This window comes from Eucalyptus grandis, chromosome 8, assembly GCF_016545825.1.
Source record: "Eucalyptus grandis isolate ANBG69807.140 chromosome 8, ASM1654582v1, whole genome shotgun sequence".
Lineage (NCBI taxonomy): Eukaryota > Viridiplantae > Streptophyta > Magnoliopsida > Myrtales > Myrtaceae > Eucalyptus > Eucalyptus grandis.
Window position 1 is genome coordinate 19,579,393 of NC_052619.1, and position 19,532 is coordinate 19,598,924.

General features: G+C 39.6%; 1 protein-coding gene and 1 pseudogene across 1 annotated transcript in view; one reads left to right on the forward strand and one right to left on the reverse strand.

Annotated features, from left to right (window-relative positions):
• LOC104456963 (TMV resistance protein N-like) overlaps positions 1 to 19,532 on the reverse strand; it is a 93,489-nt gene that overhangs the window by 56,220 nt on the left and 17,737 nt on the right. The window lies entirely within an intron of this gene.
• LOC104416525 lies at positions 683 to 18,655 on the forward strand (annotated as a pseudogene).

Genomic DNA, 19,532 nt, shown 5'->3' on the forward strand with positions numbered 1-19,532 from the left:
TTTTAGCATTTCAAAGCCACGGCAAGATTTCAACCTCCAGTGTCATAAGGAAAATAACATAAGAAAGTTAGCAAATAATAAGATGAAAAGAAATTAACACATCTGGTGAACCCGCCCTGCCGAATGAAAATTACGAATAACCTGCGCCCGAAGACAATAATGACTAAGGAACTGTTGACGCGCACTTTCATCGAAGACAAAAAGTTCTCATTATCCACACAGCCAGAATCAAATTCAAAGAATCTGCTATCTTGAAGTTTTGGTTATTCAAATTTTGAGTCCGCTGTCTAGTATATGTCAATCAAAAGACCGAACTTGACAATATCAATCAGCTTTCAGCAGTAGTTTATTGCATGCGGTTTGAAATATAACAAACAATCACCAGCTAAAAGTGACAAAGCAATGCGTTCCATCAATTACCTACTTACCCATCACTAAAATCCCAGCCAGACAAGCTACCGGCGTCGGATAGAGCCTTCTTCCATTTCTTCACTGTCTCTTTCCCGTACTTAGTCTCATGCTTAGCCATAGCTCTCCCATAAGCCTCTTTCCCCTCTCTCACTTCTTTTAGTTGCACTTTGTAAAACACTGGCAACACAATCAACTCTTCCGTGCGTTACACTCCATAATCTTCACCAATTCTTCCAAACACCACCATAAGCAAGCATAGTTTTCAGAGAAAATGATGATCACAACGTGTGATTCCTCGATCGCCCTCATAAGTGCTGGCGTCAGCATCGCTGTAGACGGCGACGGTCCAAACCCCCAGCCTCCTCGCCGTCCGCATGATCCTGCAAGCTATCTCGCCTTGGTTCGCCACCAGTATCTTCTCGACGGGCTTCGGCTCCGAGGCCCATCGCAGCAGCAGCTGCCGCCACCGCCGCCTCCGGCAAATGGGAGAAGAGCCTCGCCTGGAGGAGCGAGGAGGTACGACCATGGAGGTTGCGACGGAGGATCAACAGCGCCATCGAAGAAGGCATGATCAGTCGTCGGAGAGAGAAAGAGAGAGTGATGAGTCAACGGCGTCTTGTCTTGGGAGTCGGGACGGGCAGCGTTGAGGGTGATGCCTTTATGCGACGTCGTCTGAGAGGATAGAGGAGTTCGGATTTACATCTGACGTGGAGATGACCTGGCATTACAGCTTTGACTGGATTTTCTTCTTCTTAGATGGAAAGATGAAGCCGTGTCACTGATTGTTCTTAATAAAGATGAGGAAGCACCTTGTAGACTTCTGGTAAGGAATCTCTATGCAAACCAGTATGAAAAAGACGGCTGAGAAAATGAGAGGGAGAAGGCAGGAAGAAGATGACCCCCTCGTTAAAGGAGGATTTCGGGCTCAATTATCTGACTAAACTGTAGGAACAATTAAAGATAGATGGAATTTGAGCGGAAATGTAGAAGTAGCGTCTTGGTGCTTCTGTCCACTTTAAGTAAAGAATACAATTTTCTTTTTATGCCAAACTAGAACAAATGTTTCTACACCACCTTATCAAACTCATTATACATGGCTGCTCGTCATCTTTCTGTACCTAGCCTAATACGCTAGGAGAAGGGCATCGCGGGAATCTAAGCCGGGGGATCCTTGCACAGGGTGGTCCGGTCCCCCACGGTTAACATTGCCCACATTTTACGTCCGTGGGCTGTTTCCGACCAGACGGAGCAATTTAAGGATCTGCTCAGGTCCAGTCCACTTTAAGTAAAGAATACAATTTTCTTTTTATGCAAAACTAGAACAAATGTTTCTACACCACCTTATCAAACTCATTATACATGTAATAATTAGAAGATATTGTAGATGAATTGACCAAATCACTGTATTTTTTTATTTATTTTAACTTGTTAGTGGAATACTTTTTTTCAAAGAACTTTCTAATTTCATATTCAGTTATTTCAAGGTACATTGATGTTTAGAATATTAGCTTAAAACCTTAACAATGGAAAAGTCAATGAGTTTTCACAAATAATTTTTCCTGAGTTGAAATAGATGGATTACTTATGTTATGGAGGAAACCTTAACGAACAAAGATAGCGTCACACAACAAAAAATAGTAAAATGTAATGAACAAAATAATCTTTAAAGTCAAATTTACTTAATGGCGATGAGAAGAAAGAACTATCAATAAACGATAAACGATTATCTCTTGCCAACGACGAACCCATGCAAATAGAAGATGTCTTACAACGTTTGATTTTTTACTTTAAGGTATGCCTATTTTTTGTCTCGATTTTTTTTTTAATGCAGTACTTATGGAAGTTAATTGCTTGTTTGAACAGTACATCTTGTTATACCATAAGTTTGTGGAAGCAGCGACTTAATTTTAGCTATAGTAATAGTGCCTCATCACTATAATAACAGGTGCACCATATTTTAGCAAAATTAATCGTGATAAGCTTGTGGGGCCTATGCGAAGCAAGCCTACATAAGATTCAATGAATAACCGTCTCAGCATGGCATCGGTGACCCGGCAATATGGCCGACAACAGCATGACCAAAGCAATGGCTAACGAGGTTGTAGTTTGAATTTTAGTGACTTGGACTAACGAAGTGTGATGTTTTTAGAGGATGAATCACAATGATTGGGAGCACATTGATAATATGTTAAATCATGTAAATGCTAAAAAAAAATGTGTAATTCAAAATATATTAAAAATTCCTATGCTTTAGGCTGGATTAGTAATTCAAAATATATTAAAAATTAATGTTACAAAACTAATGGAATAATCATATCAAAATATAATCACATATAATTTGTTAATGATATCATAAAATTTTGCAAAAGCAAACAATTTTATATAAAGTAGTTTCCCTGTTCACAATTCTACTTTAATTTCTTTTTCTTTTTATTGTGAAAAAGTTGACAGATAGGCTTTTTTTTTTTTTTTTTTTGAAAAGAATTGTCAAGTACACGCTTAAACTCGTGGCTCTTCATGGAACTTGCCAAGTACACATAATATTATTTGAGATAGCACGAAATGTTATTTCATACCCGGTCCAAGAATTGATCCAACTACAGAAGGTGGTATCGACTGTCTTTCTTCTCTCATTTAATTACGACCAAGCTTTATTTTGCTTAAAAATTGGATGTGATAACTTCTTCATTAATTGGATCAAAACAAAAAGGGATTTGATGAGCAAATCAAGGAATTATTGTAGAGATCTGCAACTCTTTGCCATTAGGATATGCACGTTTGGTGGAAGCTGAGGAATCTCTTCTAGTTGCTTGCATTCATCCATGTACAAGTGTTCCAAATCATGATTTCTGTTGATGCATGTTGGAAGATGAGTAAACTTGTTTTCGGAAAGATTTAGATGCGCTAATTTGGGAAAATTAGAAGAACTCTCAAGGAACTCTAGTTCTTAGAGATTGTCATCATTAAATTCTTTGGATTTGAGAATCCTAAATTTTCATTATGATCGTTGAATCCTCCAGGTTTCTACAAATGCCATTGAAGAAGGCATTGTTAGTTAGGGAGGGAGGGAGGGAGCGAGGCGATGAGTCAACGGCGACCCGGAGTAGCAAGGCTGGAAGGAACCCCGGGATCAAGCCCGGCCGGCGACCCGGGTCGCCCGGTTGGGCCAGACCTCCTTCGACTTCAGGTACTCGTACTCAGAGATGAGTGCCGCCGTCGAGCCCATCGGGTTCCGTAAGCCGCCGCGGTTCTCTCTCTTCAGGCCTGGTCGGATCGACATGACTTAGACGGGGACTTCCGCGCCGGCCCGAGAGGCGCCGGACTGGAGAAGGTGGTGGGGGAGAGGAACGGGTCTGGGAGCTCCGCTTTTGGAGGAGGGCGGCGGAGCTCGTGGAGCGGTATCGGCACGACGATTGCAATCGCTAGATTAATCTGGGTAAGTGTACGTTTTCGTCCTTTCTTTGTAGCGATAATTTTGATGATCCCCGAGGCCTCAAATGATTAGATGAGCTACTGCCTAGTGTAGATTGTAGAATCTTTGTGAAAACTTCGTTGATGATGAATGAAATTAACCTGTTTTTGGATCTTTTTTTTTTAAGTTTTGATTTTTCTTGATTGGCTTGCCTGCTCATTAGTATAGTTGCTGTACTTGATACCTGTACCAATGCTGCTTCTGAATATTCTGGTAATGATATGAATGCATTTGGGCGAGATGAGGAATTTTGCGAATCCTTCAGCGAAGTCAGCACCAGACTGACATTCTTGAGATAGCTAGTATAATCACCTAGAGGGGGGTGAATAGGTGCACAAACAATTTATCGAGATACGGAAGCGATTCTTGGCAACCGATAGAAAGAAAGTTCTCTATTGATTAACAAAATGAAGTACGATCAAAGTAAAGAGAGTAAGGAAGAGAAAATTGAACACAAGGTTTATAGTGGTTCGGCTTATTTCAAGTCTACGTCCACTCTTCCGCACTGACAGCCCACCGGCTAGATTTCACTATGAACAAAAGAGAAGTTATAGCACAGCTTTTCCTTGATTCCATAGTGTAGATGTTCTACCACACCTCCTCAAGGTTTCTCACAAATATAGACTCTCTTTTGTATACAAGTATTTGCTCAAAGGAATTGTCTAAACAACAAGGAACTTTAGACTTTGGAATTCTTCTATCGCGTACCCCACAACAACTTAGAACGTCTTCCTTATATACTCATTTATACCATCATACCCGTTGGCACTTACCAAAGGAATTCCTCCAATCTACTCGTTGGATGGAATCAATTAAGAAGATTATTCCAGCTATTAAAGGAACGTGTTGATAGCCCATCAATCATGTTCGCCCATACAATCGGGATCTCGGTTTCCATAAGTAGAACCTTCCAAGAATATTTAGGCAATCATCGGGTCCTTAATTTTCGAGTCAATCTCGATCAATCAAAGGATTTCATTGTGTCTTTTTTAGCCAAGAGATCTTCTCCAGTCGATAAGGTCATATCCTTAATGAAACATCCAATTCTGGATAACCTTTCTTCAACGGATTAGAGACTGTCAATGAGGATAGACTTTGAGTCTTGAGTCTGGCTATCTAGAGGTCTTCAGACTTTAAATAGCAGAGTCTACAAGCCTTCAGACTAGACTGATGGAAACGTTTTGTCAGCTTCAAAACACTTCAAGAAGATTTCTCCAACAATCTCCCCCTTTTTGATGGTGACAAAACTTTCCTGCAGATTTGGACAACTTTGACTGCGAAACATTTCTCAAACACATATGCATATCTTATAGAGATAAATGGCTAAATGAATAACACTAGAATCTGCAACCACGAAAATAGGTTAGTCTAATATGCGATAAAGCCATCCATAAGATATCAATAATAGTCAATAGAAGCAGTCAAGTGTAAGTCTAGTTCAGTTCTCATCTAGACACAAAAACAAAGTCAAACAGATCAAAACAATCCAACAAAATCCAACAAACAGTCCAACAACCCATACGATTAAAAGTCAAATTGTTCAAGTTCAAATCTTGCATCTCTCCCCCTTTTTGTCAGCATTAAAAAAGGTTGAGATGAAAATGGAATAAAGTCAAGATTTCTTGGGAATGCGGACAAGCTGGAAATCTCCCATAGGCGAACGATGCCTTCGGCCTTTTCAAGTCTTCCTTCAATTGTGCAATCTCCTCACCCTTGGCATTGACCTGAATCTGAACAAAGAGGGCTTGGATTTTATCATTCAATGAACATGAAGAAACTTGACCCGCGTTTTGCAAGTTTTGAACCTCGCATCCCAAAGCATAAATTTGACCTCGCATCTCCAAGAGAATATCCATGATTCTGCGAAAATCTGCTGCATTATCAGTCTAAGTACTTGCTTCGGCTTGATCTGATGGAGTAAATGCAGACGATGGTAGATCAGCATAATCTCGCAGGTTTGGCGATGAAACTTCATGACCTTCCTCTGAAAATTGAGAGGCATAAATGTCCTCTGGGTCTGCAGGAGAGCGACTGACGCCTTCACTTGCATCAGGATATGAGGACTTCCCTCCTTTCTCTTGATCTCCTCCTATTTCCATGCCTTCAGGTGGAGAAGAGTGTTCCTCAGGTTCTCATTCTTCTCTTTTTCTTCTTCTTCTTTCTCATCTCTTTCCTTTTCAGCTTCTCTTTCTTCTTCTTCCTTCTCCTCTACTTCTTTCGTCTTTTGTTCCGGTTCTTTCTCTGGAACAGGACAACTTAAATTCTTCAAAGCCATTGCAAAGATGGTGAGATTTTCATCATCATCTTCATCTTCAACAATAAGAGCTCTTCTTTTCGGTTTTGAAGCAACCAATGGCTCATTTCCTTTCCGTTTTGATGAAGAAGAGGGTTGATGAGCTTTGACTGGAGTCTTCTCCTTGAATTTCTCCAACGCCTTGTTCAATTCCTTCAGACGCATCTTGGTCACCATTTTCAGTCCTACCACCATTTGATCGCACGATCGAACACAAAAAATTTGCGGAGGCTGAATATTCAGATATCTGAATAACTTCGTCACAAGACTTGGGTAAGGAAGTTGGCCTCTGTCCTTCATCATGGCTCTATACATGTGGAACATAACAGTGTGAGGAAGAGAAAACCTTTTCCAAGTGAGGATGGCATACATCAGCTTTGCCTCTGAACTTGAAACATCAGTCTTGGAAGTTGATTTTGGTCGGAGGCAATTGATCACAATCTTGTGAAGCAAGATGTTGAATGCACTCATCCTTAAGTAGGAAATCTTTTCATCTGTTCTCCTGACCTTAACAAGTTCCAATGTAGCACGAGCAATAGAAACTTTGATTGGTTGATATCTTCATCTCTCAACTCCTAACACATCTGTCAGCATATCCATATCCACAACATAGTCTTGATCTTTGACACTGAAAGAGAATCTATTCGCATCCAAAAAGCTAAGATTTGAATAGAAATATGCGGTTAGTTCGGCATAGCCCTCAGTAGTGTCGGAGAAAGGGTAACTTTTCAAGTTGAAGATAACCGAACTTTTCCCTCAAGTTCACATTCACAAAGATCCGAAAGTCAAAATCCACACTCCTAGGGTTTTATCACCCCACGCTTTAACAATTTTGACTACAGATCCTTTTGTTCCTTCGATCTGAACAAGTCTCCCCTTTTTCCTCGATTTTCAACCGCAATACCCATTCTCGGTTGAAATTGGCTGTACAATTTATCATCATCATTCCCATCTACAGGATTCACTCCCCAATCACGAGGATCACTTGGGATATTCGCAAGGGTTTCTTCGCCACCCCTTTACGAGCAATTCCCATACTTTCCATTTTCGCAAAAAGATATATTCATTTCCATACCCTTTGTCCGTAAGAAAATCATCGACATACTTCAAAGGAGTATGAGTCCCTTTTAAAGCACAATACAGCTTATAAATAAAAGCAGGCTTTTGAACTCTTACATGATCTGCATCCTCGATGATTTCTTCCTCTTGTTGATGATCAATGCCTTGAGGACTAGATGGAGGAGAGTGACGTTGCTGAGAATGTTGTAGGCTCTGTTGCTAATTTGGAGACACTTCTTCTTCGGTGAGATCGAAGTGCGTAGGCCCCTCACTCATTCGCCGTGGTCCCCTGCTTGCGATTCTCGAAGACTTTCTTGAAGACAACATCTTTCTCAGTTTTTGGAAGATTCCTTGCTTGACTTTCCCAAGAAAGATGACAACTTTTTCGAAAATTAAACAAGGAAGAAAAACGGGAATGGAAGATCGATGCTTTATAGGGTTTTTGAGAGTAAAGTGGAGAGCAATCAACAGTGCACGATCGGTTAAAAGGGAGATAAACGAACCGTCACAAAGGAAAATAAAAAGATGCCTTTTCAGAATAACCGTTCTTTTTTCGTGAAAATAGTCATTTAAAAAATAACTTCCTTTTTGAAAAGGAAACGATACAATAATTACGCTGATTAAATATAGCAATTTAAACACAATCTGACGGTCGGACCTCTTCAAGATAAGATTAGAGAGAGAGAGAGACTAACTTACAGTTAAAGTCTTGTATGTTTGAGTCTGAGAGTCATTAGACTTTGATTTCCTCATACCTTAAAATGTTGAGTCTGGAACGGATAGATTCAAATTGATTTTTCTCCAAAGGCTTTGTGAATATATCCGCCAGTTGGTTCTTTGAGTCAACAAATTGAATTGAAACATCTCCATTTTGAACATGGTCTCTAATAAAGTGATGTCGAATCTCTATATGCTTTGCTCTTAAGTGGAGAATTGGATTTTTGGTGAGGTTTATAGCACCGATGTTGTCGCAATTAATCTCTGTGCATGAGTCTTCAATTCCAAAGTCTCTTAGCTGTTGTTTTATCCAGAGAATTTGCGAACAACAACTTCCGAGAGCTATATACTCACGCTCTGCACAGAGAGAGAGCTCTTGTACTTTGCTTTCTTGAAAACCAAGACACCATCCCCGCCTCCAAGTAGTTGACAAGTACCCGAGGTGCTCTTTCTATCGACTCTACATCCAGCAAGGTCTACGTCTGAATATCCAAGAAAAGTAAAGTCTCCCCTTTTTGGATACCAGAGACCAAAGCTTGAAGTTGATGAAATATATTTGATAATACGCTTTGCTGCATTTAAATGAGATTCTTTTGGGTCTGATTGAAATCTGGCACAAATGCAAACACTAAATAAAATGTCAGGTCTAGAAGCAGTAAGATAAAGAAGTGATCCGATGATACTCCTGTATAACTTTTGGTCGACTTTCTTTCTTCATTCATCTTTGTCTATCTTCAAGGAACTTGACATTCGTATGTCAGCCTTTTTGCAATTGTCCAGTCCAAACTTTTTGACAAGATCATTTGCATATTTTTCTTGATGAATGAAAGTTCCTTCCTTCAGTTGTTTCACTTGAAGCCCGAGAAAGAAGGTTAACTCACCCATCATGCTCATTTCAAATTCATCCTGCATAGTCTTAGAGAATTTCTTGCACAGACTTTCATTAGAAGATCCAAAAATAATATCATCCACATATCTTTGAACAAGTAAAAAGCTTTTGTTTTCCTTTTTGATAAATAGAGTAGTATCTACTTTACCTTTGACAAAACCATTATGTATTAAGAACTTACTTAGTCTGTCGGACCAAGCTCGGGGTGCTTGTTTTAAGCCATATAAGGCATTTTTGAGTCTGAATACTGAGTCTGGTTTCCTTGGGTCTTCAAACCCAGGTGGTTGTTCCACATAGACTTCCTCATGGATGAATCCATTAAGGAAGGCATTTTTGACATCCATTTGGAATAACCTGAAATTTTTATGACAAGCAAATGCAAGTAATAAATGAATTGCTTCTAACCTTGCTATTGGTGTGTAAGTCTCGTCATAGTCTATCCCTTCTTCTTGCGTGTATCCCTTGGCCACGAGTCTTGCTTTGTTTCTTACGACCTTTCCTTTTCGTCCATCTTGTTTCGAAAACCCATTTAGCTCCAATAAGCGATTTACCTTTCGGTTTTGGAGTCAATTCCCAGAACATCATTGATACCGAATTGCCGAGCTCTTCTTGCATGGCTTCAATCCAGCTTTCATCGATAAAGCTTCATCTATGCTTTTGGGTTCTATTTTAGAAATAAGAGCCACAAACACTAGACTCTTCTCGTCTTTTGGATCTTGTGCGAATTCCTTCATTGATGTCGCCAATAATAAGATCTTTGGGATGACTGGACTTATGTTTCCAGTTGCTTGTTGATTTATCAGATTGATGGTCACTTCCTTTGTCACGCCCCGATCCTCCGAGTGCGCGCACATCCCACTCTGGTCGATACAAATGTGACTTCCCAGGACATGTCGCCGACCCATTCAATTTTATTATGCATGCGGAAGCGAAACAAATCCCCTGACAACAATTAACTTGGGATAGAAAAGGGCAATCAATCACAACCAAACAAGCTTTCTTATAAACACATAGGTTTATATACAACACTGGATTGTCTACAAAATAGACAGGCTCAACAACTAGGGAACTGTCCTATGACCAACTTGTCAGACACGTTCGCCGATTCTTCAGCCTCCACCTTCCGAACTCCAGGACTTCCGATCCTCCATGACCGTCATCTAGGGACCTGAAATATTATCCCACAACCGGGATGAGACTACGTCTCAGCGAGTCCTACCATCTAAAACTCAATTAGGAAGAAAATACGCCTCAGGGCGCTCTAGCCACACAAAAGGATGGAGGACTTACCTCTCCTCAGTCCCTTTCCTGCATGTCAGTACAATTCATATTCAAACAATGCTCATACAAGCTGAAACTACCGACACTTACATCGGTCTATCAATTCAATCAATCCAATCATTCGCAATGATTCAATTCAATCATATTATCTATCTTTCCATACCGTCTATCAAACCAGTCGTTAATACGACAAATGCTCTCCAAAGCTATATTATATAGACGGTAGCTCGCTGAAGCTGTAGCTGATAGATAATATAATAGCTCACTGAAGCTGTAGCGTATAGATAGCTCACTGAAGCTGTAGCATATAGATAGCTCACTGAAGCTGTAGCATATATGTATATAATATTTGCTTGCCCAAGCTGATACATATATAAACAAGCGCTCACCAAAGCTATCAATTCAACAATAACCCAAACCAATCCTCAATCAAATCAATCAATAGATTCAAAGCGGCCATACAAACCAATCACGGTGTTAGAAGCTAACACAGGGTATTTTCAAGTTAAATACCACAACTTCATCAATATCACTCAATTCCACACTTTTGGAATTATTAACCATAATAATCAATCACTCAATTTCTCAATTTAAACATACAATTAACACAAACCGACCGCTTTCTTTGCGATTAGCGCGAAATTCTAACGACCTAGCCATCCAAGCATAATTTTCGAAATTATTAAATAATTAAATTTAATTCCGAAAATTAAATAATTAAATATTATTTTATAATAATATAATTTAATAAAATAATATTTATAAATTCGAAATAAATATTTAATTAAAAATAATTAATTAGTGCTTAAACTAGATTACACTAATTTAAACATACAATTAGCCCTAATTAAACATCCATTAAACTAATCACACAACTAATCTAATTTACATTAAAATAATCTAATCTAACCACCTAAACCTAATTAGACTAATCTAAACACCCCTTAAGCATCATTAACTCACTAAGAAGGAATTAGAGGATAAACTCACCGGATTAACATTCCGGCGAGTCCACGGCGAAGGCGACGCCAAGGCGGTCGATAAACCCCAAAGCGGCGACACCAACGGAGGCCGGGAAGACACTGAAAACGGGCCCCGAAGTCTCCAAAACCTTGCTGTCTTCTCGCTTCGATGCGGATCAACGCAGAGAAGAAACCAAAGAACTTCAACGGCGAAAACGGGCCGATCGGAGCTCGAGGCAAGCGGGTGGTTGGCAACCGGTGGCTCCCGGGGTCTTGGGGATCTTATAGGAGGTTGGGATGGGCAAAGGAAGGGTCGGAAAGGGGCGAAACAGCAAGGAAACGCGGAACGGGCGGAGCGGGGCGGAACCGGACGGTCCGGCGGCGGCAGCTTCTCTCAGGATTTCGGGACAGCCGGAGAATCGTTCCGGCGAGAGACAGGGTGCTCCGGAACGGGATGGATGTCCTCGTCACGGACGTGGGTGGAGCGTTCGCTGATTCATCCGGGAAGTCGACTTTTAACTCGAATCTTTGGCGAAAAATCAGCTGGAGCAGAAACTGGAACGAGGAGAAAACAGAGGAGGAAATGGAGTCCGATGGGCATGCGACGGTGGAGGGCTGTTGCTGCTCGGTTTCTCTGGTTTTTGCTGAGCTTCTCTCCTTCAACAATAATGGAGAAAGCCACAAATTAAGGGAGAAGAAGGCTGCTGAGCAAGGGGGTCTCCTTGGGCTCTTTAGAGCTCAACACTTGCCACTCTCTCATTGGCTTTGCCCCCACCATGACATCACATGACCTCAGCCACTCTCTCTCCTCCAATCTTCCTCTACAAGCTTGGCAATAGGTGCAAAAAGTCCCTAGCCCCATGGCATACGAATTTTAGACATTTGTGCATCAAATTCAATCAATTCTCACTCAATTCCATCCAATTGAAGCTCAATTAAATTAACCCATGTGTCCTCGGCCTTCTCAAGACATTTCCCCATCAAATGATCCAACTTGCATCCCGAAGATTCGATTAAAAACGGCCCTCTGAGAATCCCGAACAAAAACGGCATTACTTTGCTTTTCCGCCAAAAATCTCGGTTTGTAGAAAAATCTTCTGGAGATGAGTCGACATTCCTAAAATGAATTGTGACTTGACAGAACTTCCAATTTCTGTAATCGGGTTCAATTTCACGGTTAAATTCAATCGGCACGATTTTAGCGCGTCCTAACCTACCGAGTAGCTTTTAGGAATTTTCTGTGCAATTGACTGTGGTTGATTATTCTCAAACCACAAAGTGCATCTTCGACACATTGGCGACTCTTGATTGTCGTAGAAATCTCGAGGTTTCAAATACGGACACATGGTACCAAAACGATAGAGAAATCAGTTTAGTGCCGATCAACAAGAATTGTGCAATTAGGTGGAATCACCCACACTGAATTACATGGTTCTGTTGAATCAACCTATCTCTCGGGTCTCTAATCGTCCGTGCCGTAATGACCCTTGCAGATTCGTACGGTCGAGCGGTCGTTTCTGGTCGAATTCTCAAGTCTATTGCGTTTAGATTCCTTAACGGCTTCACCGATAGACTAGTTATCTCGTGAGTGATCAGCTCGAGAGAAGAAAGCTATAGACGCGAAGATGAAATGCCCGACTTATTTAATTGAAACCATAATTGGAAAATCGGGATGTCACATCCTTCACTTGAATCTTCAACAGTCACTTGTTGCTTGTCCTTCAAAGTTTGAGCTGCTTCTTGAGATTTAGACTTTGTAGAGTATGGAGCAGGTTCAGTCTCTTCAAGATGAGTCTGAATAGATTCATTTTGTATAGAATCTTGGAATTTAACATTCATTGATTCTTCCACAGTTTGAGTCTTCTTGTTGTAGACTCTATACGCTTTGCTTGTGGTTGAATATCCAAGGAAGATGCCTTCATCTGACTTTTCTTCAAACTTACCAACTCGATCATTTGCATTTTTCAATATGAAACATTTGCATCCGAATATATGAAAATATAAAACAATGGGCTTCTTTTCTTTGAATAATTCATAGGGGGTTTTTTCTAGAATAGGCCTTAGAAAAACTCTATTGATAATATAACATGATGTTGAAACTGCTTCAACCCAAAAACGTAAAGAGATATTGCTTTCAATTAAAATAGTTCTAGCCATTTCTTGAATAGATCTATTCTTCTGGTCACGACTCCGTTTTGCTCTGGAGTATATGGAGAGGAAAACAAATGTTGAAAACCAGATTCATCACAAAATTTTGCAAAATCTTGATTTTCAAATTCACCTCCATGGTCTGTTTTTATACTTGAAATGACATACCCCTTTTCATTTTGAACTTTCTTAGCAAATCTTTCAAAGTAAGAGAAAGTTTCAGACTTACTTGCCAAGGAATATACCCAAGTAAATCGTGAGTAGTCATCCACAATTACTAGGCAATATTTCTTACCTCCAATGCTCTACGTTCTTGTTGGTCCGAAGAGATCCATATGCAAAAGCTGCAGTACACAGTTAGTGGAAACTTGATTTATTGGTTTAAAGGAATTTCTTACCTGTTTTCCCAATATACATGGTGTACATAGATCAGACTTTTGGTATGATAAATTGGGTAGACCACGAACAAGCTTCTTTGCTGAGATTTTGGCTATCTCGCTTCATGTTGATATGCCCAAGCTTTTGTGCCATAAGTTCGCTTCGTCTTGGATTGAGATTAGACATTGCGATTCATCTGGTTTCACACCTAAGAGGTAGATATTCCCATGTCTTCGACCCATGAATGACTGAGTAGAGTCTTTACTAGTTCCTAAACAAATACCCTCTTGAAAGTTGATTTTAAAACCGGCATCACACAGCTGACTGACGCTGAGCAGATTATAGTTTAGCCCTTCAACTAAAGAAACATTGCTTATTGTGAGGCTCTCAATCTTTACAGTTCCAAATCCCACTATTTTTCCTTTGCTGTTTCCTCCAAATGAGAATTTTCCACCATTCACTTGAACAAGCTTTATGAAACAATTTGAGTCTCCTGTCATATGTCTCGAGCATCCACTATCCAGATACCATTTCACTTTTTTCTTGATAGTGACCTACATTTAAAAAGAAACTCAAGCTTTCTTTGGTACCCATATTTTCTTGGGTCATTTTGAGTTAGTCGATATACAATTTTTGCCCAGACTTTATTGGAGTCTCCAAACCATAGGGCATTCTTTCTCAAAATGATCTCCACTATGGCATTTTGAACATCTAAGAGCATTGCGACCTACTGGTTTTACAAAGGTCCTTTCAAAATGATTTTTGTAAGCATTTCTTGTGGGTCTTTGTTTAATTCTTTCTTTTACTTTAGGAAAATCGATTAAATGAATGGTTTATGCAGTCATTCCTAAACTAGATTTATTGAAATAAGGTCTTTGAACATAAAGTATTTTCTCCAGTTTTTCAGATCCTAGAGAAAATCTTTTGGAAATATTTGAAATATCATTTTTCAAGAATGCATTTTCTTTTAAAAAATTATCTTTACTTTCTCTCGAGAGAAGAAACATTCTAGTCTAAGAATTTCACTTTTTCTTCCAAAACATTCTCTTGTTGTTTTAAAGCAGAATTTTCCTTTTGAGTTCGGAAATCCTTTTAAGAGAAGTCTTAAGACTAAAACACAACTCATCAATGTATTTAGAAACTTTAATAGGGATTTTGAAGTTACTTACCTCAAATTCGGTTCGAACGAAGTCTGTCTCGGAGTTTGAATTTGAATCCGATTGTGCCATTAGACATATGTTGGCATAATCATCATCACTATCTTCGCACTCCGTATCACTCCAGGTTTAAGCTTTGAGAGCCTTTCGATACTTTTCAGTTTTTCCTTTCTTCTTCCTCAGAAGAGGACAGTTGGGTCTGATGTGTCCATTTTTCTTACATTCAAAGCAGACTACATCTTTGTTTGATTCATTATCTTGACAGACTTGTGCATTTGCTTTTGAAAACTTTGTTTCTTTGCATTGAATCTTCTTCCTTTTCTATTCAGCTTTCTAAATCTTCTTATCATGAGAGCAAGTTCTTCATCATCCATGTCGTCTTCAGAATCTGTTACATCAGAATCATCATTAGATTTTAATGCAATAGATTTCTTACCTTTAGGATCTTCGTCTTCATTGATTCGTTCCACTTCATAAAACTGAAGGGTCCCAACCAACTCATCGACAGACAGTGGCATGATTCTTTGGGTCTCTCGATTGAGGTCTTTATGTGATTCCAATCCTTGGAGAGTCCACGTGAGTAGTTTGTTTACTTTCATGGGATCGAAATTGGTTGACCTTGATTTTCAAGACCATTCACGATATCTGTAAAACGACTAAACATGTCAGTTATTGATTCTCCCGATTTCATTCTGAAGGCTTCGTATTGACCGAGGAGAATGTTGATTTTGGTCTCTTTCACTCGATCAGTTCCTTCATAGGTAATGTGTAGTCTATCCCAGACTTCTTTGGCTGTATCACAATAAGATATTCTATTATATTCAGTAGGTGATAAAGCACAATATAAAGAATAAATAGCTTTTGCATCAAGAGCTTGTCTCTTGATTATCTCTTCCTGAGTCATTTCGCTAGACTCAACAGTGTCTTTTCCTCTTTCTAAGACAGATGCAGCTTTATGAACGATTCCTTTTTCTACAACGTCCCATTCCAAAGGATCCTTTGATCTTAAAAACGCCTTCATCTTGTTTTTCCATATGTTGTAGTCATTTCCATCAAAGTAAGGCGGTCTGGTGTTGCTTTGCCCTTCTACCAGCCCTGGAGCCAACATACTAGTCATGGATCTTTAACTCTGAAGTAAAACACTTCAAACAAAGTGAGTACATGAGCTTTGGTACCAATTGAGATAGCTAGTATAATCACCTAGAGGGGAGGTGAATAGGTGCACAAACAATTTATCGAGATACAGAAGCGATTCTTGGCAACCGATAGAAAGAAAGTTCTCTATTGATTAACAAAATGAAGTACGATCAAAGTAAAGAGAGTAAGGAAGAGAAAATTGAACACAAGGTTTATAGTGGTTCGGCTTATTTCAAGCCTACGTCCACTCTTCCGCACTGACAACCCACCGGCTGGATTTCACTATGAACAAAAGAGAAGTTATAGCACAGCTTTTCCTTGATTCCATAGTGTAGATGTTCTACCACACCTCCTCAAGGTTTCTCACAAATATAGACTCTCTTTTGTATACAAGTATTCGCTCAAAGGAATTGTCTAAACAACAAGGAGCTTCAGACTTTGGAATTCTTCTATCGCGCACCCCACAACAACTTAGAACGTCTTCCTTATATACTCCTTTATGCCATCATACCCGTTGGCACTTACCAAAGGAATTCCTCCAATCTACCCGTTGGACGGAATCAATTAAGAAGATTATTCCAGCTATTAAAGGAACGTGTCGATAGCCCATCAATCCCGTTCGCCCATACAATCAAGATCCCGGTTTCCATAAGTAGAACCTTTCAAGAATATTTAGGCAATCATCGGTTCCTTAATTTTCGAGTCAATCTCGATCAATCAAAGGATTTTGTTGTGTCTTTTCCAGCCAAGAGATCTTCTCCAGTCGATAAGGTCATATTCTTAATGAAACATCCAGTTCTGGATAACCTTTTTTCAACGGATTAGAGACTGTCAATGAGGATAGACTTTGAGTCTTGAGTCTTGAGTCTGGCTATCCGGAGGTTTTCAGACTTTAAATAACAGAGTCTGCAAGCCTTCAGACTAGATTGATGGAAACGTTTTGTCAGCTTCAAAACACTTCAAGAAGATTTCTCCAACAATTCTAACTAGTGTGATTTGGGTGCAAGCTATCTTCTCGGGTGGAATTGAAAATAGAGACTTAGTTTGAGATACTCGATTATGGTATGTAGGCAGAACATGGAAGTTTTGTCGAGAAGAGTCAATGAGAGATGTTGCTACGCTTTGTCGTTATCTCCTTTTCGCCCTTTGTGTTATTTTCTTTTACCTCTGACTGCACTCTGATTGATGTCATTATTTTTGCGCAGGAAAAGGAGGAGTTACTCACAACATATTGGATGACATCCACAATCACTGGAAAAGGGCCGAAGCAGTTAGGATTAAGTGCCTGGGAGTTCCGACGCTTGACATGGACAATGTGTGCTTTCACCTTGAGGTATTAACTGAATGAACTGATTGAGAATATGATAAGACCCTTTCTGCCTTTTCACGGTCTATTGTTTGACGGGTTACCAGTTTTCTCAAAGGACAAAGCTGGTGGGAACATAATTTACCGCAATATCAATATCCTCCTCTTGTATCGAGGTCGACATTATGATCCAAAGCAAAAACCAGTTATACCTCTCATGCTGTGAAAGCCTTATGCACCAATATACCCGAAGCTTGTGAAGAACGTTGCAGAAGGGTTGACATTTAAAGAAAAAAAACAAATGAGAAACAGCGGACCCCCTTTAATGAAACTTAGTAAGTAAACTTGTTTCCAATGGCTCAGCCATTTACTTAGTCTCCTTCTTTCTTACCTGCTATAATCGATCTCAATACGACATAATAAACTATTCATTTTATATCAGCGAGGAATGGCGTGTATGTCAATGTGGTGGAGAAAGTGAGGGAAGCATTCAAGACTGAAGAGGTTGTGAGGTTAGACTGCAAATATGTGTGTACAAGTGACTGCAAACTGATTGGCGTGAAACTTCGAGTATGCTCTCTAAATTTCTTTTTTTTTTTCTTCCTTTTCTGCATGGGATGTTTTCTACTATCATCTTGATCTGTATTTGTCTTTTTAGAGCTTAATGTCTGTATTACACACATGCAGGATTTGGTACCGTGTGTTCCTATATTATTTAAGGATGAGCAGATCATCCTCTGGAGGGGGAAGAGAAATACTGAGTCAACCTCCACTTCACATGAATGACCATAAATTTTGATATGCCGCGAGACCTGCCAGGAAAATTGGTTGCAATGTGGTATACATTACACTGGAGCATTTTTAGAGTGGAGACTCTAGGTAAAGCCAACCGACGCATCCGTATGTACAGAGCCTGTTAAAGAAACTATTGCTTCATCTTTGGGATCGGATGTTTCAGATGAAGCATGCTGCATTAGCAACACATGCTTTTTTGCTCATACACATTTTAATTTCTCAAACCTTGTGCAGATATTGTGGGGTACCATAGATTGAGACGCTGTTGCTTGGACGAAGACATTGTGCAAGAAGGCCCTGGGCCTCAAAGAAACGTGACTTCCTGTCTTTTGGGACACTCGCTATCTCAATTTGAGTTTAGAAAATGGGAATGCTACATGACAATGTACTCTAGTCCCTTTTTTTATGGACACTTTTGTTTCGTGAATTAGTTGGGACTTACATCCCAGGTTTTGCTACTTTGTTCTTTGAGCCTAGTTTTGGTGTAGCAGCTATATTTCGCTTCATCCTTTTTTCCAAGCCCTTCTCTTTCATCTGATTAGGCTGTGATATGTAAATCATACGAATTAGTATATAGATTCTGATGAAAAGGAATCTTGGATGGTAAGTACAGAAGTCTTTTATTCATTGTCAAGCTTTAAGCCCTTGTATCTTTAGCTTGCGAAAGTTGTGATATGTAAAATCAGATATGGCCGTTACCATTTAAACGATGCTCGTGCAATGGTTCTTTTTACTGTCATTTATATATATGGAATAATTGTTTTCATTCTGATCAGGAAGAAACTAAGTATTTTTTTACTTAAAAAGGTCTAAACAAATTGGAGTCTGCTATTTTCGATACGTACTTTTTGCTTTTCAAGAAAGAGCCTATGTCAATAGAAAAAAATAATAATAATGGAATTTCGTATAAGATCTCACAAGATAAATACATCATCTACTTATATATTTTGCATTGTCATTGGTCTTTTCATTTTTCTTTCCACTTCATTTGAGTTTGCTCAAAGACCAAAGTTCTAGTGGAGGTTTGAGTACCTAAGACAATATAGGGTGCATTGGAAAATAGAGAGAGCGAGAGAGATCGTCCTCCATAGGTTAGGTCATAGCAAGTGATGAACAATGGAGATACAGTATAGAAAAAGAAAATAATTCGATCAGCACTTCACCAACACCGAAAAAACGCTACAATAAATAGTGCAAATAGGGACAAACACGGGGAGCAACCAAACACAATTTTCCATGGCTGCTTTGCACAAACCTTTACATTTCTTGTGATTGAGCTCTTTTTCATCTACCATGTGGTTAGTGCCACTCCAAACGTTAATCAAGTGTATAAGATAGGTAACGGCGACATGTACGATCCATCTAGTCTCTTCCACAATTCCATAGACTTGGCCCTCCCTGACGTCGTGGAGCATACATCCAACAACGGTTATAACTACTACGACAAATCTGAAAACCACTATGGAGTGCCGCATGATTATGCACCTGGGGCCTGCAACAGTGTGCTCGTTCTTTTGGATTGCAAGT